Genomic DNA, 26,065 nt, shown 5'->3' with positions numbered 1-26,065 from the left:
TTGTGGTCCATGAACGCAGTGAAGTACCTTCTAAGAAGTACCTGAAATGCCGGATTGTCAGATACAGTGCCAACAGCTCCCGGTTGAAAGCACTGTACTTGAGTTCAGGTGGTTGTAGGTGGTGGTCAACTGGAAGAATGCCAGGGGTTGCCAGTGCCCCTCGATGAGCTGCTCCAGCACCCCACCGACTGCTGTGTGGGATGCGTCCACCGTGAGGGCGGTCGGACCATCTGTACTGGGGTGCACCAGCATCGCGGCATCTGCCAAGGCTTCCTTGGCTTTAACGAAAGCGGCCGCGGCCTCCTCGTCCCGAGTAATGTCCTTGCCTTTACCTGACATCAGGGTGTACAAAGGGTGCATGATACGGGCTGCTGAGGGGAGGAAACAGTGGTAGAAGTTCACCATACCAATGAACTCCTGCAGGCCTTTGACCATGTTGGGCCGGGCAAAGTGGCGGATCGTGTCTACCTTGGCGGGCGGAGGTGTTGCCCTGTCTTTGGTAATCCTGTGGCCCAGGAAGTCGATGGTATCGAGACCGAACTGGCATTTGGCTGGGTTGATCGTGAGGCCGAAATCACTCAGGCGGGAGTAGAGCTGGCGGAAGTGGGACAGATGCTCCTGACGACTACTACTGGCTATAAGGATGTCGTCCAAATAGATGAACACAAAGTCCAGGTCGCATCCCACCGCATCCATTAGCCGCTGGAACATCTGTGCGGCATTCTTCAGGCCGAACGGCATTCGGAGGAACTCGAACAGGCCGAACGGGGTGATGAGTGCTGTTTTGGGGATGTCTTCAGGGTGCACCGGGATTTGATGGTATCCCCGGACGAGGTCTACTTTGGAAAAGATCCTTGCCCCGTGCAGGTTTGCTGCAAAGTCCTGTATGTGTGGCACGGGGTAGCGGTCTGGAGTGGTAGCCTCATTCAGTCTGCGGTAGTCGCCGCATGGTCTCCAACCCCCAGCTGCTTTGGGCACCATGTGCAGGGGGGAGGCCCATGGGCTGTCTGACGATCCCCAATTCCTCCATCCTCTTGAACTCCTCCTTCGCCAGGCGGAGCTTTTCCGGGGGGGGGGGAGCCTTCGTGCGCGGGCGTGGAGGGGTGGTCCCTGGGTCGGGTTGTGGTGCTATACCCCGTGTCTGGGCATGGCTGCCGTGAACTGCGGTGCCAGAATCGAAGGGAAGTCCGCCAGGATTCTGGTGAATTCATTGTCCGACAGTGTGATGGAGTCCAGGTGTGGGGCTGGCAACTTGGCTTCACCCAGGGAGAACGTCTGGAAAGTCTCGGCATGTACCAGTCTTTTCCCTTGCAAGTCAACCAGCAGGCTGTGAGCTCGCAAGAAGTCCACCCCCAGGAGTGGTTGGGCCACAGCGGCCAGTGTGAAGTCCCATGTGAACCGGCTGGTGCCGAACTGCAGCTGCACTGTGCGGGTGCTGTAGGTCCATATCATGCTGCCGTTTGCGGCCCTCAGGGTGGGTCCTGGCTTCCTGTTGCGGGTGTCATACCCCGTTGGGGGCAAGACGCTGATTTCCGTTCTGGTGTCGACCAAGAAACGGCGTCCCGACTGTTTGTCCCAGATGTACAAGAGGCTGTCCTGGTGGCCAGCCGCCATAGTCATTAGTGGCAGCTGGCCCTGGCCCTTGCAGGGCGGGCGACAACGGCGGGCTTTTAAGCCCCACCGCTGGTGGTAGAAACACCACTGTTCACTGGCCTCCTCATTCCTGCCTCTGTGTTGTGTGCACCCCCCTGCCGGGCCTGGTCTGGTCCGCTGTTGGACGCGTGGCCTGGTAATCTGACCGACGGACGCCACACTCTCCCTCTTGGCTTTCCACAGCATGTCTGCCCGGGCCGCCACCTTCTGGGGTTCGTTGAAATCTGCGTCGGCCAGCAGCAGATGTATGTCCTTGGGCAGTTGCTCTAGGAACGCTTGCTCGAACATGAGGCACGGTTTGTGTCCGTCAGCCGGGGCCAGCATCTCGTTCATCAATACTGATGGCAGTCTGTCTCCCAAACCGTCCAGGTGAAGCAGGCGGGCACCTCGCTCACGCCGTGAGAGGCCAAAGGTCTCAATGAGCAGCGCTTTGAATGCTTCATATTTGCCTTCTTCCAGGGGCGACTGTATGAAATCCGCAACCTGGGCGGCCGTCTCCTGGTCAAGGGCGCTTACCACGTGGTAGTAATGCGTGGAATCAGAGGATATCTGCTGAATCTGGAACTGGGCTTCTGCTTGGCTAAACCACATGCGTGGTCGCATCGTCCAGAAAGTCGGCAGTTTCAGCGAAACTGCGTGAACAGATGAAGAGTCGGTCATCTTTGGTCCAAATCCCGTTTGGACCATCAGGGTCACCAATGTAGCAACGTGCTACACACAGCGCTGAAATAACGACACGCAGTCAGTAAGTCGTTTCGAGATTAGTTTATTCAAACTTCGCGGCGCTGGCATTTAATCCCTAGCGCCCACCCTTTCCGGGCGGAAATGACATCAGAGGTGCATTACCAAAGTCTCTCCCCGTGCGCTGGCAATTTGTGAGCCGGTTCGCCTGCGCAGAAAGTGGGTCGCCACATTCCAACAGATTTGTGTATTTTTGTCATTTCCCACCTGGTTGTTTGCTTTCCATAAATGTTTGGCAAGTGTAATTCACCCCACAGTCAACAAATACTAATGGTCCTTAACCTGTGCCAGGACTGCAGCAATATATTAGAGTCAGAGTCACAGAGGAACAGACCCTTCAGCCCACTGAGTCCGCACTGCTTCAATAATCCTACATTGATCCTATTTCTTCATTCACCCTGAGGGGCTGAATGGTCTATTCTTGCTCCTGTTTTTTTTAATATGTCCTTGTGAGTCCACAGAAGGTATTCAATCTATCTGTGGCCAGTCTACTGTCACAGGGCACAGGATGACCTCCACTGGTGGGATAGTGACAGTAGTAGATCGAAAGAGGGAACTGGAGCATCACTTAGAACTATTATACCTCGTTTCTATGCAGTACCCAAACACACAGTAATAGCTTCCTATACACCAAGCCTTTCCTTCATTGTAAAGTTAACAGCTAAAGATCTGCAGAAGTGTAAACCTGAAACAGAAACATATACTGGAAACTATTGTTCTCTATCTGCAGATGCTGCCTGACTTACTGAATACAGTATTCTGTTCTTGTGCTGCCTTCTTAGAGTAATCAGAAGGAAAGTACAGCCAAAGCTAAAAACAGCACCACTCCCAGCTACAAATTAGGGCACTCTACAAGGCGCCCAGTGATGGCAACTGGTTAAAAGATTGTGGATTGATTGAGATGGTAAAATGAATGAGCATCATTCGTTGTTTCCTCAAATCCAAGCAAATATATTTGCAGCTTTTTAAAACTTTGCGTGATATTTTTGCTTTGATGGAGAGTAACAGCAAGCTTACCAGATAAGTATCTCTGTAGGCCTGTCAGTTCCCAGAGTCCATCAATGTGAGGAATTGGCTGCAAGGCGAAAACTACTCACTAAATTTAGCTAAATATATCACTGCTTACTTTGCACTTTCTGTCATCATCTTCCACCAGACTTAATAACATAAGAAAAAACAAATATCATCAACTGAAAATACTATAGCTATTGAGCTCACAGCAACTCTAATGACATTTTCTATGTTACACAGCATTAAACATTGATAAGTCAAAACACAAAAGGCAATATATAGTTACTGAAGAATTCTGCCCTTCTTCAAAATCTTTAACTGAATCCTCATTCTCTATTCTCCCCTGCGAAGTTTCAACATTGGAAAATTTTGCTGTGACAGATTTGTTCAATGTGGTGTGCCTCCACAGTGTAAAAGGTTAAAACTGTTTGGCACTGTGGGTAGGGTAAGTGTTACCACTCTCATGGTGGACCAGAGTTACCACAAGACTGAATGAGAGGAAGATTTCAGGGTAACTGGTTATAGTTCTTTAATTACTGTCAAATGTACCAAGATACAGTGAAAAGCTTTTGATTGCAGGCATCCAGGCAGATCATTTCATGTGTAGGTACTCTGAAATAGTACTTACTTACTGCCCTACTGTTTAGTGCAGCAATGAAGGTCCTCGATCTCTGGTGGCATTCATCGTGCCAGTAGTGTCCTCTCGGTTTTCACTACTGTCAGGCATGCAAGCCCCGGGTGGAGACTCAGGAATGCCATCATACTCAGATGTAGAAGGATCCTTCATTGCTGTTTCTGTAACAGTTTTGTTTTACCAGTCAGGGTTGTTAGCCCTGAGCTGAACCCCTGAACCTGGGGACCGGTGGACCACACGGTGTGGTCTTTACCCTTTGGCCTGTATGGCATGGGTGGCCCTACCAAGTGCCAAAGCATCAAGCCCTGACTTGACCTAACATAGGTCTCTGGGTCATTGAGGCACGCAAACCTCCAAACCTTACGACAAGGTTGTAGTCTTCTTGGAGGACACTGAAGTAGTAGAACCAGGAAATAAAAACTCAGCATGCAAAATATACTGTAACATTTACAGAGGAAGTGCAGTGCGGGTGGACAATACACAGAAACCTGGAGGAGTTCTCAGGGCAAGCAGAACAAAGCTTCCTGACCCGTTGTATACCTCCGGCTTTTAGAGGGATGCAGTATAGATTTCAGCATCGGCAGTTTCCGAGTAGAGTGCAAGGCCCGTGATAAGGTAGACTGAGAGACCAAGAGTTCATCTTGATCTGTGTTGGGGTGTTATTTCAATCACCATTTCCAAAGAGCTGCTCCAGAATTGAAAGTGTTGTGGGGTAGCGGTTGTGTTCGTAGAGGTTTGGTGTAGCCATGAATCCATGTCACGGCCACTCTAGATCTGATCAAAGACCTTTTCACCCATAGAATCTCTTCTTAGTGGTACCTCAGGGTCGAATTTGCTGTCTGCTCTAGTGGGTTTTGAGATGGCTGATAAAGGCAATGTGGGATTCTCTGACTCTGCCTTACGTGATTTGGTATTGTGTGGTTTGGGGAGTGATACACCCATTCCAATTTTTCACCAGGATTCACTATGGTCCTGATAAAATACCTGAAGGTGCTAGATGCAATCTCAACTTTTCCATTTACAGTAGTCTAGGGACCGATGTTACACTTTTTTCACAAGGATCTTGTGAACATCATTTCCTTTGTCCTACTGGTAGTTTCTTGGTCTCTTGGAGCTTTGAGTACAGCGTCTGTTTTTGGCATGCAAACAATGTGGACACACAACAGACTGAAGATGCAACAGGCAATCTGCTGGAGGAACTCAGTGAGCTGAACATCATTAGTGGGAGGGGGAAAGGATTATCGATGCTTCAGGTCAAAGCCTTTCATCTGGACTGAGAGTGGAAACGGGAAGTAGCCGGAATAAAAAGGGAGGGGGAGAATGAGTCTTGGTAAAAAATTTCTCAAAGAGCCTCAGGGCTTAGGGGGAGCAGAGAGCAAGGGTCTCACAGAACTGCCATCAGAATTGAAGAGAACTTCTTCAAAGTCAGCATGCCTTGAAGATACATAATAATGAAATCATACAATGGAAGCATAAGAGATTGTAGCTGCTGCATCTAGCGCAACGGACTACAGAACAATCTGTCTTCCCATTGAAACCAGCTGAGTATAGTTAGGTCCTCAGTGCTGGGGGCATTGGCCTGGGAGGGGACACTCCGTATTATACTGATTCTACTAGTGTATGTGGAGGATTTTGCAAAGATAGTGTTGGTAGAATCACACCAGTACTATGTAATGCCAGATACAGGCAATCCATAGTTCAGAATAATAAAGGAGGGGAGGGTATCATTGCTGCCTGATACACCATGAGCATTATGTCTGGTCTGATGTCTTGATGTCAAGCACCCATTTCTTCAGATGGTCGAAGGGTGAGCTGACGCGCTGAAGACATCGAATTTTGGCTCTGTGTCTGCTGGCACTGAGTAATGACTCTGATATGAAGTAGTCCTTGGCCCCACCTGTAAGGGGTGTATGCAACAGGAAATCACAGAAATTCTGCAGTCACACAGATCTAAACGTAGACTGTAATTGTTGAAGATCAAAAGTTGTGCGAGGGAGACAGGTTGGTGGAGAACGTTTTCTTTGAGATGCTTGAGGGAAAGTCCAGGAAGCTGTAGATCAGCCAGTCTCACGTCAGTTGTAGGGAAATTGCTGGAGAAAGTTCTTAGAGATAAGCTATTTGAGCATTTGGAAACCCATGGCCTACTTAGGGAGAGCCACCATGACTTTGTGCATGGCAGGTCATGCCTTAACAACTTGATTGAGTTTTTTGACAAGATGGCGAGAGAGAATGATGAGGATAGGACAATGAATGTTGCCCACATGGACTTTAGCAAGGTGTCTGACAAAGTCCCTCATAGGAGGCTAATCCAGAAGTTTGGGATACATGGTGTCAGTGGCAAATTGGCTCTTTGGATTCAGAACTGGCTTGTGCAGAGAAGACAGAGAGTAGTGATTAAAGTAGCTCATTTGAGCCGGAGGTCTGTAATTAGTGGTGTTCAAAGGGATCTGTGCTGGAACCTCTGCTGTTTGTGATGTATATGAATGGCTCGGATGAAAATGTAGATGGGTGGGTTAGTAAATTTGCAGATGATACCAAGATTGGTGGAACTGTAGAAGACTGGCAAAGAATACAGTGTGATATAAATCATTGTAGATATGGACAGAGAAATGGCTGATGGAGTTGAACTCAGATAAATGTGAGGTGTTACACTTGGAAGGGCAAATGCAAGGAGACAATACACTGTTATGGGCAAGACCCTTTGCAGTGTTGCTGAGTGGAAAGATCTTGTGGTCCAAGTTCATAGCTCCTTGTAAGTGGCTACGTAGATCTACAGGGTTGCTAAGAAGGTTTATAGAAGGTTTAAAGGCTTAGTTGAGGCATTGAGATCAAAAGTCAAAAGGTTATGTTGCAACTTTATAGAACTCTGGTTGGGTCACTTCTAGAGTATTTCATACAGTTCTGGTCGCCCAACTATAGGAAGAGTGTTGAGGCTTTGCAGAGCGTGCAGAGGAGGAATACCAGGGTGCTGCCTGGTTTAGAGGGCATGTGCTATCATGAGAAGCTTTTCTCTGGAGCGTCGGAGGCTGAGGGGAGATCTGATAGAGGTTTATAAAGATTACATGAGCCATAAATAGAGTAGACAGATATTTGTACCCCGGAAAAAAAAATGTCCTAACACCAGAGGGCACGCATTGAAGGTGAGAGGGGGTAGGTTCAAAGGGGATGTGAGGGGTAATGTGAGGGGTGGATACCTGCCATGATGTTAGTGGCTTTTAGGAGATACTTAAATAGGCAAATGAATGTGAGGAAGATGGAGGGGTATGGACATGGTGTCGGAAGGAGGGATTAATTTTTGGGTTTTTTTGATTTACTTTTTAGCTGGTTTGGCACAGCATTGTGGGCTGAAGGGCCTGTTTCTGTACTGTACTGTTCTGTGTCCCATCAGATTTAAGATCCTTTCTCCAGCAAGCTTCAGTGAATGAGACTAGATGCTGCAGAGAACATTGAACAGTAGAGCACAGGAATAAGCCCTGCAGCCCATGATGTCTACACCAAATTAGACTAATCTCTTCTGCCTGCGCATGATCCATATCCCTGCTTCCCCTGCACACTCACCTGCCTATCTAAAATTCACTTGACTCCACTATTGTGTCTGCAAATAAACAATTTGAAAATAAAATACGGCATAGGAGCAGGTGTTGGCATAGAACAACTTCAATATCTGAAGCTGGGGCGACCTTGGTTCTGGTCCATGGATCTAAAGGTCTGCAGAGCTTCCCATTTGTCTCACAGATCTGCTCGACTCCATCTGGAAGTTCAACGGAGGTGAGGTGTGATATTGCAGCAAAGATGATCGAGGAAGGCATTAGAGGCAATAACGTAGCCAACTTGCTCCAGCCTCCACTGAACTTGGCCTGTTGTAGTCCCTTGAAAGGCAGCATGTAGTAGATAGTGTAGAAGATAGGTTTCTGTATTTGACAGGATTCTCTGGAGTCTTCTTCATCGGAGGCTTTTGTGAGGGCAAAGCAGGCCAGGACTAATAGCTGGTGCTGTTCACTCAGTTTCTCTTGGAGTTAACACCATAAGTACTAGATTTTGCAATTTGTAGAGTCAAATCCAGACAGAATTTTCACTGGGGGGGGGGGTTATAGAACAGAGAGACTTTAGAATGCAAGTTTGTGACTCACTGAAAGGGGAGGCACAGACAGACAGAGTCACGAGGAAGGCTTTTGGCTTACTGGCCTTCACAGGTCAGCAGGGTGAGTATAGAAGTTGGAAGATCAGGGCGTGGTTGTACGGGCTGCACTCTGATGAAGGGTCTCGGCCTGAAACGTCGACTGTTTATTCTTTTGCATAGATGCCGCCTGGCCTGCTGAGATCCTCCAGCATTTTGAGTGTGATGCTTGGATTTCCAGCATCTGCAGATTTTCTCTTGCTTGTGCTTGGAGTGTTGTTTTCCGTTTCGGACACCATGTTATAGGAAAGATGTGATTAAGCTGGAAAGAGTGCAGAAGATTTACAAGGATGTTGCCAGGACTTGAAGCCCTGAGGAAAAGGTTAAATAGGCTAGGACTTTATTCCTTAGAGTGTAGGAGACTGAGAGGTGATCTTACGGAGGTGTATAAAATCATGAGAAGCAAATATATACCATAGATTTCGCACTACTGAGCGCACCTGATTAAAAGCCGCTGGCTCTAATTTTAGAAATAAAATCAATTTTGTACTTGTACAGGCCGCAGCGGATTTTAGGCCACACCGGATTTTCGGCCGCACCGGATTTTCGGCCGCAGGTGTCCCACGTTGTAATATGAGATATTTACACAGAAAGATATTACACGTGAGGATTTTTTAACTTTTAATTAAATCCATATGGTAACATAAACAAATACATATTGCAAATGCTTTTTTTCGAACCGTGCCTGTAACGCGGCTACTTTTAAATATACGTTGCGTATACTTTTTTACTGAACAACATTCCAATATCTCCTAACGACTGGTAAAAAATATATATACTGCAGCCTACCAGGAAAAGTTATTGATCGCCTTTAACTTAAAAGCAGCGTTTTGGCTCCGCCGCTCGCCCCCCGCCTTCCCGTTTATCGCAAACCGGTATTTCCCACAAGACGCGGTGAAACCGGGTGTGACGTCATAGCATCCCGGGATGTAGTACAGAAAACAAATATAGTTAAAACACTTCTAACTTTAACTAACAAATGAATTACTAAGCGAAAATATTATAAACTAAATAACTGCCATAAAGGCAGCACAATGCTTTTCTTCGAGTGTTTTCCATGTTGATGAGGGTGAGTACAAATGACTGATTTACAATAATTTAATTGTGAAAGTGCGCTTGATTTATCGTACAATTTCATTGGACCTCTGTGAACTACTCATCAATTTTATTGGTCTACTGTTACGAGGCAAAATGTTTTTGGCGACATGAAAAAAAATCATGCATTAGCCGCACCGTAGTAAAGGCCGCAGTGTTCAAAGCTGTTCAAAATGTGGGGAAAAAGTAGCGGCTTATAATCTGACATCTACGGTATATAGTGAATCCATTCAATCTTTTCCCCAGGATTGAGGAATCAAGAACCAGATGGCATAGGTTTAAGGTGAGAGGGGAAAGATTTAACAGAAACTTAAGGGACAACACTTTTACACAAAGGGTGATTTTTATGAGCTGCCAGAGGAAGCCGTTGAGGCAAGTACAATAACCACTTTTAAAAGAGAGTTGGACAGACACATGGACTGGAAAGATTTAAGAGGCAGTGGGCCGAGTGCTGGCAAATGGGACTCGCTTGGATGGGGCATCTTGCCCAGCATAGACCAGATGGGCCAAAGGGCCTGTTTCCTGTGTAGTTCTATGACTGTCTGAAAGTGAAGTGCTTTTGAAGTGCCACTGTTGTCGTGTGGGGAAATCAGCAATAATTCTGTGTAAGCGAAATCCCAGAGGAACAATGGTGATAATAATGGCCTGTTAATCTGCTCACAGTAGAGCCTAGTGAGTGATAAATACTGCTCAAGAAAAATACCAGATTCCCGCTGATTTTCTGAAAATTGTGCTGCGGGATTCTTTATATCAAGCTGAAAATGAACTGAAGACTGATTACTCAAACAACTGGTGGTGATGCACAGGACAAGTGTTAGCCATGTCTGAGTGATCTCCCCCAGTATTTTCACAGAGGATCACAACACTTGTCCCTTCTCTAATCTAGAATTTATGCAACGTCTATGTTTGTCCTTGTCTTGTTATGTACTGTGCTGCTGTGAGAAGTTAATTTTGATGGCATTTGCACCCAGTGTATGTATGTACATCAGAACAATAAACTTGACCTTCACAATAGTTACTAAATGCTGGAGGAACTCAACCGACCAGGCTGCGTCTATGGAAAAGAGTAAACAGTTGATGTTTTGGGCCGAGACCTGATAAAAGGATGAGAAGTCAGAGCAATAAGGTGGGGTGGGGAGGAAGAAGTACAAGGTGGCAGGTGATAGGTGAAACCCGGAGGCGGGGGACGGGTGAAGTAAAGAGCTGGGAAGCTGATTGGTGAAAGAGGTAAAGGGCTGAAGAAGGGGAAATCTGACAGGAGAGGGTAGAAGATCATAGAAGAACAGGAGGACGAGCTCCAGAGGGAGTTGATAGCAGGTAAGAAGATAAGGTGAGAGAGGGAAATGGGAATGGGAGTGGTGAAGGGGAGAGGGGGAGCAATTACCAGAAGTTCGAGAATCAGGTTGGAGGCTACCCAAACAGAATATAAGCTGTTGCTCCTCCACACTGAGGGTGGCCTTATCACAGCAGTAGAGGAGGCCATGGGCTGACATGTCGGAATGGGAATTGGAATTGAAATGGGTGGCTACTGGGACATCCCGCTTTTTTCTGGTAGTTGGTGCTCGGCAAAGCGGGCTCCCAATCTACGTCGGGTCTCACTGATATACAAGGACTGCCTATAAGGAGTGCATTTCCCCTTCCCATTCAACTTGACCTTGAATGGGAAGGGAAATGCACTCCTTATAGACAGTTGCAAAATGTTATAAGGTTCAACACCAGTAATATTAATTTCCTGTCCATTTTATTGCCCCCTGCTCCACAAGATCAATGTTGGTTTAAACGTCAGGGTCATTTTGGGTGGCACGGTAGCATAGTGGTTAGCACAGCGCTTTACAGTACCAGTGACCCCGGTTCAATTCCTGCCGCTGCCTGTAAGGAGTTTGTACGATCTCTCTATGACTGTGTGGGTTTCCTCTGGGTGCTCTGGTTTCCTCCCACAGTCCAAAGGCATACCAGTTGGTAGGTTAATTGATCTTTGTAAATTGTCCTGTGATTAGACTAGGATTAAATTGGCGCTGGTTGGGCCTATTATGTGCTGTATCTCAATAAAGTAATATATTTAAAAAATTGTACAGGGTATGAGCTTTCCATTTTATTCAAAGCCATAGCCCATTACACAAAAACTGACAGGTCCCTGAGCATAACACCACCCACCCTATACGAGCAACACATGGTTAATGTACAAAACCAATACTTCCCTCCTAAAGGGCATAGTGACCGGGGCAGCTTTGCAAGGTTTAATGTCAATGATTCATTCCGACGGACTGTCAGGTCTGCCCATGCGCTTCAGCACAAAATCTCAGAGGTATATTTTGAGGACACTCTGGCCAGTATCAATGTGAGGTCATGAGGTTTTCACACTTCACTTTAATTTTCCCTTATCTATATGTTTACACTGGATGCGAACTTTGCTGGAGCCTACTGCTGGAATGTCAAAAATGTGTATGCTGTTTATTAAATTTGCCTTGTGGCTAATTGCTTCTGAAGATTAACTCACTTTGTTAAGCAAGGTTTCGTTATGTCAGAACCCATGTCTGTGGCTGCTGTTGGCAGGCCTGACCCCAGGCCGAGGGTTCTTGCCTGAAGTGACGGCCCCTGGCCGCTCTCTGGTGTTAGTTATGTTGACAGGGACTTCAACACAAAGTTCTTCTGGCCTGCCACAGAAGAGCATCTCACGAGTCAGGACAAGCACAGTGCGTAAACGGGCCTCTGCGTTCCTGATAATCCGAGCTGGTATTTGTTTCCCAGAGAAACTTCTGTTTATCTTAGCTTCATGTGGTTCTATTCTTTGCTCCCCTCAACTAATTATCTGGCATGTCCTCAAAGGCATCCAGCCTGTCCATGCCAGGGTTTGATTAATGAAAGTCCAGTTGAGAGCTCGTCATCAGATCTATTCCAGGCTGCAAGTGTTAAAGCTGTCAGCCAAGAGCCTGCGGCGTGTTGGTAAAGGTGGCTCTGTGACAACGGTGCATCCTGCCAGTGACCAGTTTCTTCTGCAGCCTCCATCAGCAGCCAGTGAAACATATTTACAGTGCCTATAAAAAGTATTCACCCCCCCCGCCCCCAACCCGGGGAAGTCTCCATATTTTATTGTTTTACAACATTGAATCACAGCAGATTCATTTTGGCTTCGTTGACACTGACCAGCAGAAAAATACTCCTTCGCGTCAAAGTGAAAGCAGATCTCTGCAAAGTGATCTAAGTTAATTACAAATATAAAACACAAAATAATTGACCGCTTAAGTATTCACTCCCCCCCCCCCCTTTAATATCACACACCAATGGTGCAGTGAATTAGTTTTAGAAGTTACATAATTAGTTAAATGGAGATTTGTTTTCGGAGACCTGTGTGTAGTCAAGGTGTTTCAACTGATGGTAGTAAAAATACACCTGAGTCTGGAAGGTCCAACTGCTGGTGAGTCAGTATCCTGGCAAAAACTACACCATGAAGACAAAAGAACACTCCAAGCAAGGTTATTGAAAAGCACAAGTTAGGAGATGGATATAAGAAAATTTCCAAGTTACTGGAGTACAGTTAAGTCAATCATCAAGAAATGGAAAGAAAATGGCACAGCTACAAATCTGCCTAGAGCAAGCCATCCTCAGAAAGAAGGGGACTAGTGAGGGAAGCCACAAATAGACCTATATCAACTCTGGAGGAGTTAAAAGCTTCAGTGGCTGAGATGGGAGAGTGGCAAAGAGAAAGCCACCATTGAACAAACTCACAAGAAATCTCAGCTAGAGTTTGCCAGAAGGCATGTGGGAGACTCTGAAGTCAGCTGGAAGAAGGTTCTATGGTCTGATGAAACCAAAATTGAGCTTTTTGGCATAAACCAAACACATCATCAAGAACACACCTTCCCTACTGTGAAGCATGGTGGTGGCTGCATCATGCCCAGGGCCTGCTTCACTGCAGCAGGCCCTGGAATGCTTGTGAAGGTAGAGGGTAAAATGAATGCAGCAAAATACTGGGAAATCCTGGAGGAAAATCTGATGCAGTCTGCAAGAGGACTGTGACTTGGAAGATTTGTTTTCCAGCAAGACAATGACCCCTGTAGGCATTGGTAGACTGTCTGGATCACAGTCTGGTAGGGAAACACCAATGCCATTGAATGGAAAAACCTACAAAAAGGTCCAGTCCATCATGGGTAAAACCCTCTCCACAAATGAACACATCTACACGAAGCATTGTCACAGGAAAGCAGCAACAATCATCAGGGACCCCCACCACACAGGACATGCTGTCTCCTTGCTGCTGCCATCAGGGAGAAGGTACAGGAGCCTCAGGGCTCACACCACCAGGTTCAGGAACAGTTACTACCCCTCAATCATCAGGCTCTTGAGACAAAGAGGATAACTTCACTTGCCCCAGCATTGAAATGCTCCCACAACCCATTGACTCATTTCAAGGACTGTTTAGCTCATGTTCTCAGTATTTATTGTTCATTATTATTATTGTTATTATTATTAATTTCTTTGTGTATTTGCACAGCTTGTTGTCTTTTTCACACTGGTTGAACACCTGAGCTGGTGTGGTCTTTCATTGATTTTATGATAGTTACTATTCCATATAACCATATAACAATTACAGCACAGAAAAAGGCCATCTCAGCCCTTCTAGTCCGTGCCGAATGCTTACTCTCACCTAGTCCCACTGACCTGCACTCAGCCCACAACCCTCCATTCCTTTCCTGTCCATATACCTATCCAATCTTTTTTAAAATCACAATATTGAACCTGCCTCTACCATTTCTACTGGAAGCTCGTTCCACACAGCTACCACTCTCTGAGTAAAGAAGTTCCCCCTTGTGTTACCCCTAAACATTTGCCCCTTAACTCTCAACTCATGTCCTCTTGTTTGAATCTCCCCTACTCTCAATGGAAAAAGCCTATCAACGTCAACTCTATCTATCCCCTTCATAATTTTAAATACCTCTATCAAGTCCCCCCTCAACCTTCTACGCTCCAAAGAATAAAGACCTAATTTGTTCAACCTTTCTCTGTAACTTAGGTGCTGAAACCCAGGTAACATGCTAGTAAATCTCCTCTGTACTCTTATTTTGTTGACATCATCCCTATAATTCAGTGACCAGAACTGTACACAACAATCCAAATTTGGCCTCATTAATGCCTTGTACAATTTTAACATTACATCCCACATTCTGTTCTGGATTTATTGAGTATCCAGGAAAGGAAATGAATCTCAGGACTGTATATGGTGACATAGATTACTTTGATAATACGTTTACTCTGAACTTTATACTTACTGTGTGTGTTTTATCGTGTGCTTTATGCTTACTGTGCTGCATCGAATCTGGAGTTACAATCATTATATTCTCTGATACACTTGTGTACAGAAGAATGACAATAAACAACCTTGAATCTTGAAGCAACCTGCACAACCCTATTAATTACCTTGTGGTAGCAACAGCATGGCCACGTTGACCACTATATGCTACAACAGAATTTGTTTCTTTTACTAATTGCTTTCTTGCAAAATTTTGTACCGTTTATATTTTTTCTTGTGAATATTGTGTCTAAAGCTGTGTGCCAGTGGCACTGTTGTAAGTTGCTCATTCCACCTGTGCAAAATGGTTGTTGTGATGCGTCTAGTATGGTGAGTGGGTAGTGCTTGTCGCTCTCACTTTCAGCATCCACCGCTGGCTAGCAGTCTTGCGAAAAGCAGAGCTGAATGTGTGAGTCTCTCCCTGCCAGCACATAACCTCTCCAACAGCAAGCCTCCTGTCGTGCCTCCTCGCTGGTGACACACAGAAACTGAACTCCTTTTCGGACTCAGGCTGAACTACAGAGGATGGGGAGGAGGTCTGGCCCCTGCAGATTTAATACCCAGGCCCACCGGTGTGTGGACACGCCCTGATGCTCCTGAACCAGATCCCCAGCTACGGGTAAATAGCCCCATTGCCTCGTGGGCAGCCTCAGGAGAGTCGAAGGCTACGGGAGTAAACCCAGACAGCAGATCCGGAGCGGAGCCCCTGAGGCTGTTGGATGTCATTGAACATCCCTCTAGCAGCTCCTGCCAAACCTATTGCTTCATAAGCTTTCCTCTGGACTACACTAGTGAGGCCGAGAGGGGGATCTTGATGACTGGGCATCTCAGGATTGCCCAACCTTCCGCTCAAGGCTCGTGATGATGATCATCATCACCCATAGTCTTCCGAGACAGATGGATACCACCAACCAACCCACACCTGTGCATACACACACTTATGCATAATAGCAGTAAGCTTGACTTTGGCTATACCTTTGCCTCTACTCTACGAATTGTATAATTTTCTCCCTGTATGCATTTCATACTGAAGCATGCACAAACCTTGGAAACACCTGAAGAGGTTGAGTGGCCGCATGTGGGGTATCATCAACAACGATCTTCCCCTTCCTAGTACTGCATCAGCTTGGCTCATTGTTAATTCTCGTACTTCCCGGGAAGATGCCTCTTGGTTTCCCAGTCCAGGCTGTGTCTGCTGTCACGTGTACGAGTACCTCGAGGCACAAGTGTAATGAAGGAATTGTTCGCGGCAACTCTGCAGCCTTCAGACAACATACAGAACATAAATTATACATAGACTTTACATAAACTATACAGAACGGTGAAGAAAAATACTGCAAAACATTAGTCCAAATTCAGAATCAGAAGCAAGTCCATGCTAGTATTATTGAAGTAGGAATAGGGTTGTACAGATCGGTTCAAAAACCTGATGGTTGTAGGGAAGTCACAAACATGAGGGAATCTGCAGATTCGGGAAAATCCAAAGCAATGCACACAAAATGCAGGAGGAACTAAGCAGGCTAGGCAGCATCTATGGAAAAGAGTAAACAGTCGACGTTTCAGGCCTAGAGCCTTCTTCAGGACTGGAAAGAAAATGAGAAGTCAGCGTGAGAAGGTGAGGGGAAGGGAGGAAGAAGTACAAGGTGGTAGGTGATAGGTGAAACTGGGAGAGGGGGAGAGGGTTGAGGTAAAGAACTGGGAAGTTGATTGGTGAAAGATAAATGGCTAGAGGAGGAAGAATCTGATTGTAGAAGACAATTGAAGAAAGGGAAGGAGGAGGTGCACCAGAGGGGCAGGGTTGATGGCAGGAAAGGAAGAAGGTGAGAGAGGGAAACAGGAATAGGGGATGGTGGGTGGGGACAGGGTGTATTACCAGAAATTCGAGAAATCGATGTTCATGTTATCAGGTCGGAGGTTACCCAGAAGGAATTTAATGTGTTGCTCCTCCAACCCGAGTGTGGCCTCATCGTGACAGTAGAGGAGGTCATGGACTGACGTGTCGGAATGGGAATGGGAAGTAGAATTAAAATGGGCAGCTACCAAGAGATCCCACTATTTCTGGCCCATGGAGCGTAGATGCTCGTTGAAGCGGTCTCTCGATCTACGTCGGGTCTCACCGATATACAGGAGGACACACCCGGAGCACTGCAAACAGTAGATGACCACGACAGACTCACAAGTGAAGTGTCGCCTTACCTGGAAGGACTGTTTGGGGCCCTGAATGGTAGTAAGGGAGGAGGTGTAGGGGCAGGTGTGGCACTTGTCCGATTGCAAGGTTAACTACCAGGAGGGAGATCAGCTGTTGTAGGAAAATCGCTGTTCCTGAACCTAAAGGTGTGGGACTTGAGGCTTCTGTACCTCCTGTCTGATGGTGGCAGCATGAAGAAGGCATGACCTAGATAGCGGGGATCCTTGGGGATGGATGTTGCCTGCTTGAGCTACTGTCCCATGTCCAAAGCCAAGACCAGAGACCTGCGGTCGCATTCTCCGAAGAGGATGCACGGCCGAGGGAAGGCAGTGCTGACAGAGAGGTCACCCTCTCATGGCAGCTCCAACGCCAAATTCAACTATGCTGACAACACCATTGTTGTTGGGTGAATCAAAGATGGTGATGAATCAGCATACAGGAGGGAGATTGAAAATCTGGCTGAATGGTGCCAAAACAACCTTTCACCCATCATCAAAACCACAGAGCTGATCATTGACTACAGGAGGGGGAAACATGACGTAGTCCTCATCGGGGGATCCAAGGTGGAGAGGGCCAGCAACTTTAACTTCCTTGGCATTATCTTTTTGGAGGATCTCTCCTGGATTCAGCATGCAAGTGCCGTTACAAAGAAGGCATAGTAGCCCCTCGACTTACTTTGAAGTTTGCGAAGATTTGGCATGACATCTAAAACTTCGACAAACTTCTATACACACGCAGAGGAGAATACACTGACTGGTTACACCACTGCCTGGTATGGAAACACCACTGTCCTTGTATGGAAAATCTTACAGAAAGAAGTGGATACAGCCCAGTCCACCATGGGCAAAGCTCGCCCCATTGCTGAGCACACCTCCAGAGAGCAATGTTACAGGAACACAGCATCCATCATCAAGGACCCCCAGTAACCAGGTCATGTTCTCTTCTCACTGCTGCCATCAGGAAGGTAGTACTGGAGCTTCAGGACTTGCACCACCAGGTTCAGGAATATTTATTACTCCTCAAGCATCAGAAACTTGAACTAGAGAGGAATCTTCATTCAACCTCACTCACTCCAACACTGAATTGATCCCTCAACCTATGGACTCTCTTCCATAGACACTTCAACTCATATTCTTGACATTTATTGCTTAGTTTTTATCATTATTATTTTGATTTTTTTTCTTTTCATCTTTTGCACATTGGTTGTTTGTCCATCTTTGTGGTGTGCGGTTTTTCATTGATTCTATTGTGTTTCTTTGTATGTACTGTGGATGCCCGGAAGAAAACAAATCCATGGAGGAGATCTATCTCAGACATCATGGGTGACTCACCTTGCCAGTTTGAATTGTTCCAAGGATTTTTGCCAGACATGAAGCCTCTTAAACTCCTTTCGCCTCTTAAAGAGGTTTCTGTGAGTTCAAAACCCATTCCAGACACCGGAGCATAAAATTCTAGTCTGAGGGTGGTGGTAGAGGATGTTACATTGCTGGAAGTGCTAAACTAAGGCCTTAGGGTAAACATACTAATCTTTCGAAGAAGAATAAGTGGGTATCACAATATTGAAGCTAGTAGAGCCACAGCCTCACAGAGCCAAAGACATGGGTTTGACCCAGACCTCAGGTGTTGTCTGCATGGTATTCCAAGTGCTTCTTCCATATTCCAAAGATGCGTTCAGTGTCCACTTTATTGGTACGCCCATACACCGGCTTGTTAATGCAAATATCTATCAGCCAATCGTGTGGCAGCGACTCAATGCAGAAAAGCTTGTGGACATGATTAAGAGATCCAGTTGCTGTTCAGATTAAACATCATAACGGGGAGGAAACGTGATCTAAGTATTTAGACCATAGAATGATTGTTGGTGCCTGACAGTGTGGTTTGGGTAGCTCTAAAACTGCTGATCTCCTGAGCTTTTCACACACAACGGTCTCCAGAGTTTATAGGGAATGGTACGAAAAGCAAAAACAAATCCAGTGAGCAGCAGTTCTGGGGGCAAAAATGCCTTGTTAATGAGGAAGGTCAGAGCAGAATGGCCAGACTGGCTCAGACACTAGTAACTCAAATAACCACACGTTAGTGGTTCCAACAGTGGTGTGCGGAAGAACTTCTCTGAACGAAGTGGATAGGCTACTGCAGCAGAAGACCATGACCACACACTCAGTAGCCACTTTGTTAGGTACAGGAGGCATCTAGCAAATGGAAAATGAGTGTGTATATAGATTGTTAGATTAATTAGACACTAAATTGTATCAAATGTGGAAGGGGGTGGCAGAATCAATGGGAAAATGATAAGAATATGGGGAAAATGAAAAATTAGATTAATATAGAATTAATGTAGATTGGTAGTCGATGGTCAGCGAGGAGCTGGTGGGCAAAATGGTCTCTTCTTGTGCTGGGGCTCGCTATAAATATCAATCACTCAATGATTCAGGAACAGCTTCTTCCCCTCTGCCATCAGATTGCTGAATGGACATTGAGCCCATGAATACTACCCCACTACATTTTTTTCTCTTTTTGCACTATTTAATTTAACATTAAACCTACAGCACAATACAGGCCCTTCGGTCCACAAAGCTGTGCTGAACATGTCCTTACCTGAGAAATTACCTAGGGTTACTCATAGCCCTCTACTTTTCTGAGCTCCACATACCTGTGTAGGAGTCTCTTAAAAGACCGTATTGTATCTGCCTCCACCACCATTGCCGGCAGCCAATTCTACACACTCACCTCCCTCTGCATAAAAAACTTACTCCTGACATCTCCTCTGTACCTACTTCCAAGCACCTTAAAACTGCGCCCTCTCGTGTTAGCCATTTCAGCCCTGGGGAAAAAGCCTCTGACTATCCACACGATCAATGCCTCTCATCATCTTGTACACCTCTATCAGGTCACCTCTCATCCTCCATCGCTCCAAGGAGAAAAGGCCGAGTTCACTCAACCTATTCTCATATGGCATGCTCCCCAATCCAGGATGGATATTTCACGACATATGTTGGTGATATAAAACCCGATTCTAATTCTGGTCAACATTTATCCTTTAATCAGTATCAACAAAAGTGAACATCTGCCTACCACAACACGGCTATTTCTGGGTGCTTGATGTATTTTCCCACACATTACTGCAGAAGTGCATCATGTCTACAAAGTGTTCTGGGACATCATGAAAGGTGTTATAAATACAAGAATACAATTGCTAGCAAGACGTTACTAATTACACCTTTTGTAAAGTAAATTGTGGTAAATTATCACCGCAAACCATGGAGAAGCAAGCGAAGGTGAAGCTGATTCAAAGGATGAGCTGTTCCGGTGCATCACAAAGCGCTGAATTTGGGGGTCACAGACGGAGTTGGGATCACTGTCAGTGATGGAGTTGGAATGAACGGTTTGGAGAGGAGTCGATGAGAAAGAGTTGCGATGTCTGTCGACCTAATCCGGGTGCGAGGTTAGATCGCTCCATGCGCCGAGCCGTTTTGGTGAGGCGGAGAACGGCTTCTGGCTGGGGAGCGTGGGGGTGTCGCGGCGCCGGGGTCTGGGTCCTGGAGTCAGGTACTGCCTGCTGCTTGGTCAATTTAAACGCTGGCCCAGATAGGCTGGAAAGCTGGTGTGTCGGGACCGGAGGCAGGGCAAGGTTTGGGCTGATTTCGTTCCTCTCTCTGTGGTGTTGGTGCTGTGGACTGCTCTGGCGGCTGTCATCTCTGTGGGTTTGGTGGCGTTTTGTGCTGCTACTGTGATGGCTTGAGATCAAGGCTTGGGCCTAGTCCAGGGAGCAGATCTAAGGACTCAGTCTGGTTCACAATGCTGTCGTTTGCTTCTATTGTTTGCATGATATGTGTCTTTGTTTTCTTCTTTGCACAGTGGTAATAGTCTTTCTTTTTTAAATTGGGTTCTTCAAGATTTTCATTTTGTGGCTGCCTGTAAGCAGACAAATCTCAATGGGTATTATCTTTTCATTCTTTGATAATAAATGTACTTTGAATCTTGAAAGTTCCTAATGGAAGCTCATGGCTCTGATGTCAATTCTTGTCCCTCCTCCATAGATGCTGTACGACATCCTGAAGAATTCCAGTATTCTCTGTTTCCGTTTTCTTTTCTCTTTCCATCAAGTTGTGACGTGGATGATATGCAGACTTTGCCCATATCAAGCTATGGGACCATCTGTACTACCGAAGATATGTACTCCAGAACTAGCTGTGCCTCTAGCCAAGCTGTCCCAGTGCAATCAGAACTCACAGCATCTATTCAACAATATGGAAAGGTGCCCAGGTAAGCCCTGTTCACAAACAGCGGGACAACTCCAATCAGCTAATTAACATCTGATCAGTCGACCCTCAATCACCAGCAAAACAACGGAAACCATCGTCAACAATGCTATGAAGCCATTTGCTCATCAGTAATCTACACAATGATGCCCAGCTTGGGCTTTGCCAGAAGCACTCGACTCTAGGTCTCATCACTGCCTCAGTCCTAACTTGGGCCAAAGAGTTGTAAATCTAGAGGTGAATTCAGACTGACCACCTTTGGCAGGAGGTGACACCTAAGGCCTGCTGGTATCCTGAAGTTATTGGAGGTCAAGGGGAAAAAAAATGCTCCAGGACCTGGAGTCATGTTTCAAAAAATGGTTGTGGTTTTTGGAGGTAAATCCTTCCAATCCCAGGACACCATTGCAGGACTTCCTTAGGGTTGTATCCAATGCCCAGCCATCTTCAACTGCTTTATCAATGACCTCCCTTCCTTCAGAAGGTTCAGAAGGGAGGTTGTATATCAATGTATGCAGAATGTAAAAGTTCCATTCACAACTCCTCTGCCAATGAGGCAGCCTCTGCCTGCTAGCCGTGAGCTCGAGTCTGAAAAAAATAGAGGCATACGTTAATGTATAGCAAGTAATATTCACACCTCAATAATTCCAGCCCATTCTTGGTTTCAATGAAAGAGAGTTTACCTACCTGCCTTGCTTGAAATGAAGATGCTGGACATGAATGATAGCCAGTTCCAAAAACAAAACCACAACATTATCCATAATCCAAGATATTAGATTCCAACCAGATGCATGAGCAATGACCTACCTACCATGCTATCATGGTCCACGCTCGCAGGACTGGACCCAAGTGCACTGGAATGGCAGACTCTGTCGTGGTGGTTGTAGGCACTGGATCAATCCAAGATCAAAGGATGGCAGGCTCCCTCGCTGTGAGTCCTGGTGACAACTCAACCCAGGGGTGGAGGAACAGTGGACTCCCCATGAAGAGATGGAAACAAGACATTAAACATAGGAATACCAACAGAGCATTGGAGGCACTCCATTCCCCACAAACAGACTGAAGGACTCTGCTAACAGAGCACACCACGAGTCCCTTTTGAATGATCATAGAATGTTGGAAGCACATGGAAGTCCCAATTAACTTGACAAGCTCAAAGATAAAGCACCCAGGCTTAATGGCTCTAACAATTAGTAGATGCAGGTGCCAGAGAAAGCCACAAGCTTGATGCTCCACGGCAAACTGCAGTGCTCGTCACACATGGAGGGCACCAGTTGTGCAATGGTCAGAAGTGGAGAGTTTAAATGCTGAGGAACTGTGACCACATCCTCCTCACCTTGCTTTGAATGCCACTAGCCAGTATTTGTCCATCACTTGCTGCTTGTGAAGAAGAACCATTTTCTAGTGCCATATCTACCATACTGTATGTATTTCTCAAGAGCATAGTTCTCCACGGATTCAGGGATGGGACCAAGGGCTTAAGCACCTCTATTAATTAGGATTAGCCGAGAGGACTTCTTCATTTTTCTATGTGTGCTATGGAATCAAAGAGTGCAGGACGATGAACCTCAGCCTATTGAATCCACACTGAGCATCAAACCCCCAGTTTATACCCTACACTTATCCATTTTGATCTCCCCACATTCCCAACAACTTCCCACGGGTGTTAAATAGCTGGACCAAGTCACCAGAGGAAGTGGTGGAGACAGTTACAACTACAGCATTTAAAAGACTTTTGAACAAATACTTGGATGGGAAGGGTGCAGAGGGACATGGGACTATTGCAGGCTAGGCAAATGGAATCAGCATACCACATTATGTTCGTCATGAAAGGACCTGTACGTTACAGGGAGAAAGTGCAGACTCCATACAGACAGTATTGGAGGCCGGGATTAAACCTGGGTCACTGGAGCTTGCTAGTTATTCCTTGGCCTTTCCAGAGAGGGAGTTGATCTCAAAGGTATCTCCACTGAACTTGGATGTGATCCAGTTTGTAGTCTGAGGATGTAGTCCATTACCAGTCAGTGTTACTGTTTGCACTGGTTAAGCGGGGTTCGAATTGCCACTCATTTATGGAATAGCCACATTGGCTAGCGCAGTCATTCCCACTCGCAATGGTGAAACCGAATGGGCATTCCTAGTGGCTCTCACCTCAGAACGAGTTTTCAGTCCAGGCTTTACTTCATCTGTCCTCACTGTTCAAATTGACAGGGTTAGGATAGCAGAGCCAGAAGTGAATCAAGGTAGGTCTGAGTCATGGAGGCAGAGAGTTATTAATAGGTTGCTAGGTGCAGGCCACAGACAGCTCCTGCATGGTGGTGTCACAGTACTTATGGATAAGCAGAGGTAGGGTAGGAAGCCAGAATCTCTTTCCCAGGGTGGCAATGCCAGTATTAGAGAACGTTCATTAAGGTCAAGAGGAAAGCTTAGAGGAGATGTGCAAGACAAGCCGAGTGATAGGTGCCTGGGATGGGCTTTTGGGTGAGTGGTGGAAGCGGATGTGACAGTGTGCTTGAGAGGCTGTTGGATGCACGTACTGGCAGAAGAGAATTAATTTAAATTGGTGAACTCAGCAGCATCTGTAGGAGGAAAGGACTTGCCGACATTTCCGATTGAGACCCCGCATCGGGAACTTTACCCTGCCGAGGCCGGAGGGCAGCTCTTGGGTACCAGCTCAGGCTAACCCCTGGAAAATGACCCCATCAGTGAAGATACTCACATCAGGGGAACTCACGTCCCGAGCCTCCCATCTGAAAGTCTTTCACTTTACACTTCCTGCTTCTACGTCAAATCCTTTCCTTTCACTGATGCAGTTTGACCCATTGCGTTCCTCCAGCTGATAGCTTGTTGCTCCAGTTGCCAACATCTGCCCTCTATTGTGCCTCTCAAGTTTAATTTGGCATCATGTTTAGGGACGACGTTGTGGGTCCACGGGCCTGTCTCTCTGCTGTACCGTTCTACAAACTTGCCAGCACCATAAGCCATTGAATTGGGGTCGACTTTACAAGTGGTTCCAGTCCTTAAACGGGGTGGGACGGAATAGTAAGAAAGGGCAAGAGCTCAGAAACTGCTGATCAATCTTTTCCATATCTGCGAAATCCTGCCTAAATTTCCATCACATCAACATCCGGCTCTGAGCCGAGTTATAGATATTTCAGAGCAAAATGTATATTCCCTGCCCGCACTAGAGCTAGTGTCCTGCTCCCCGGATGACAACAGGTCACGCTGGCTGCATTGATCAATGTAGTTAGCAGCGGGAGCTGCTGCGTAAGCATTTGATCTCGTTCTATAATTCATGCCGTGAATGTTCTGCAATTCCACTCGGCACTCCCCTCCCACTGAATGGCTTTCCCACACCTTATTAAATCCTGGGGTCAGGGGAGATGTGCTGAGCAATTTTGCTGCTGGAGAAACGCTAACCAGGTTAAATCAGGAGAAGCAGTGCATGGATAGGACCAGAATTGTAATTTCAACTGAGTTAAGAGACTAGGAAAAGCCACCCAGCCCCAGAGGAATATTTTCTTTATACAGTGCCCAATGGGCTAACACCTGACAGGGCATGAAAAATAGCCCTCCCATCAGCTCCCTGATGACATGTGCATTTTCTCCAGCAATTTTCCTTTAAGGAGGAGGAAAAGCTGATATGGTATTGGTAATGTAATTATTATATTCATAGAACTGGTATTGGCTGGATTCGATTTATTATTCTCACATGTATCAAATACAGTGGAAATAGATATTTTTGAATGCTGTCCACATAGATCATAAACAGGGAAAGCAATAACACAATGCAGAATATAGGGTCACTGGGCAGTGCAGACAGACATTGAGGGCAAGGGTCTGGATTGTGAGGTCAAGGGTTCATTGTTAACGTTCCAGAGCTGTTTAAAAGTGGCATAGAAGCTGTTATTGAGTCTGGTGCTGCTTGATGGAAGAGAGAAGGGAGAATTAAAGAAATGGGATTAATAGATTAATATTCCAAGATGAACATCCTTGAAAAGAATTCAAATTTCACTGTAACAAATTAAACTCTTTTTTTTTTGCAGAATCTAAAACAGGGTGTCAGGGAAAAAAAATCACCATCCAAGTACTTTAAGATGGCAAAGAATGACATTACTCAGGTTTAACTTTCGTATATGGGTTCAGCTCTGTGGAGTAGTCATTCACCTGTATCAAGCTCAGATCACCAGGGGTAGGCTACTAAGGCCAGTCTTGCTAGTGACTTCCAAAAACATACAGTACATTTTCAGTCCTTGCTATCAGTCATTCAGTGTGGGCACGAATTGGGCCCCAGTCCCATCTCAAAGTTATACAAATTTGCGAGTGTGCAAAGTTATGAGGGGTGTAGACAGGGTAAATACAAGCAGGCTTTCCCCACCACGGTTGGGTGGGACTATACCAGAGGTCAAGGGTTAAGGGTGAAAGGTTAACATGAGGGGAAACTTCTTCATTCAGAGTTTCATGAGGGTATGGAATGAGCTGCCAATGCAAGTGGTGCTTGCCAGCTTGATCTCAACTTTTAACAGAAATTTGGATAGGTTCATGGACAGTAGGGGTAGGAGGGCTATAGTCTGGGTGCAGGTTGATGGGACAATGATTTGGCATGAACTAGATGGGCTGAAGGGTCTGTTTCTGTGTTGGATTTTTCTATGACTCTAAAGACCTACTACCAGGCAGGAGGTACAGAAGCTGAAGTTCAATACATCAGGCTCAAGTGCAGCTTCTTCTCTTCAACCCTAATCAAAACAGATGAATAACACCATGAGCACTTCAATCACTTTGCAGCAAAATTGACATTTTTGCTGTAATTGCATTCTTTCTTGTAAAAATCCTGTATCATTTAAGTTTACGCTTTTCTTGTGACTGCCCCTTAAATGATGCCAAGTGCCTGTGATGCTATTGCAAGTAAATTTTCCATTGGCCTTGTGTATTCTTGTCACAAATATGTATGACAATAAACTTGATTGTTTTATTTAACAAGTATATCTGCCAGAATGCATACATTGAGGAACCATTCATCATC

The sequence above is a fragment of the Hemitrygon akajei genome, chromosome 9 (assembly GCF_048418815.1).
Source record: "Hemitrygon akajei chromosome 9, sHemAka1.3, whole genome shotgun sequence".
NCBI lineage: Eukaryota > Metazoa > Chordata > Chondrichthyes > Myliobatiformes > Dasyatidae > Hemitrygon > Hemitrygon akajei.
The sequence above is the reverse complement of the archived record's forward strand: the minus strand, read 5'-3'. Positions refer to the sequence as shown.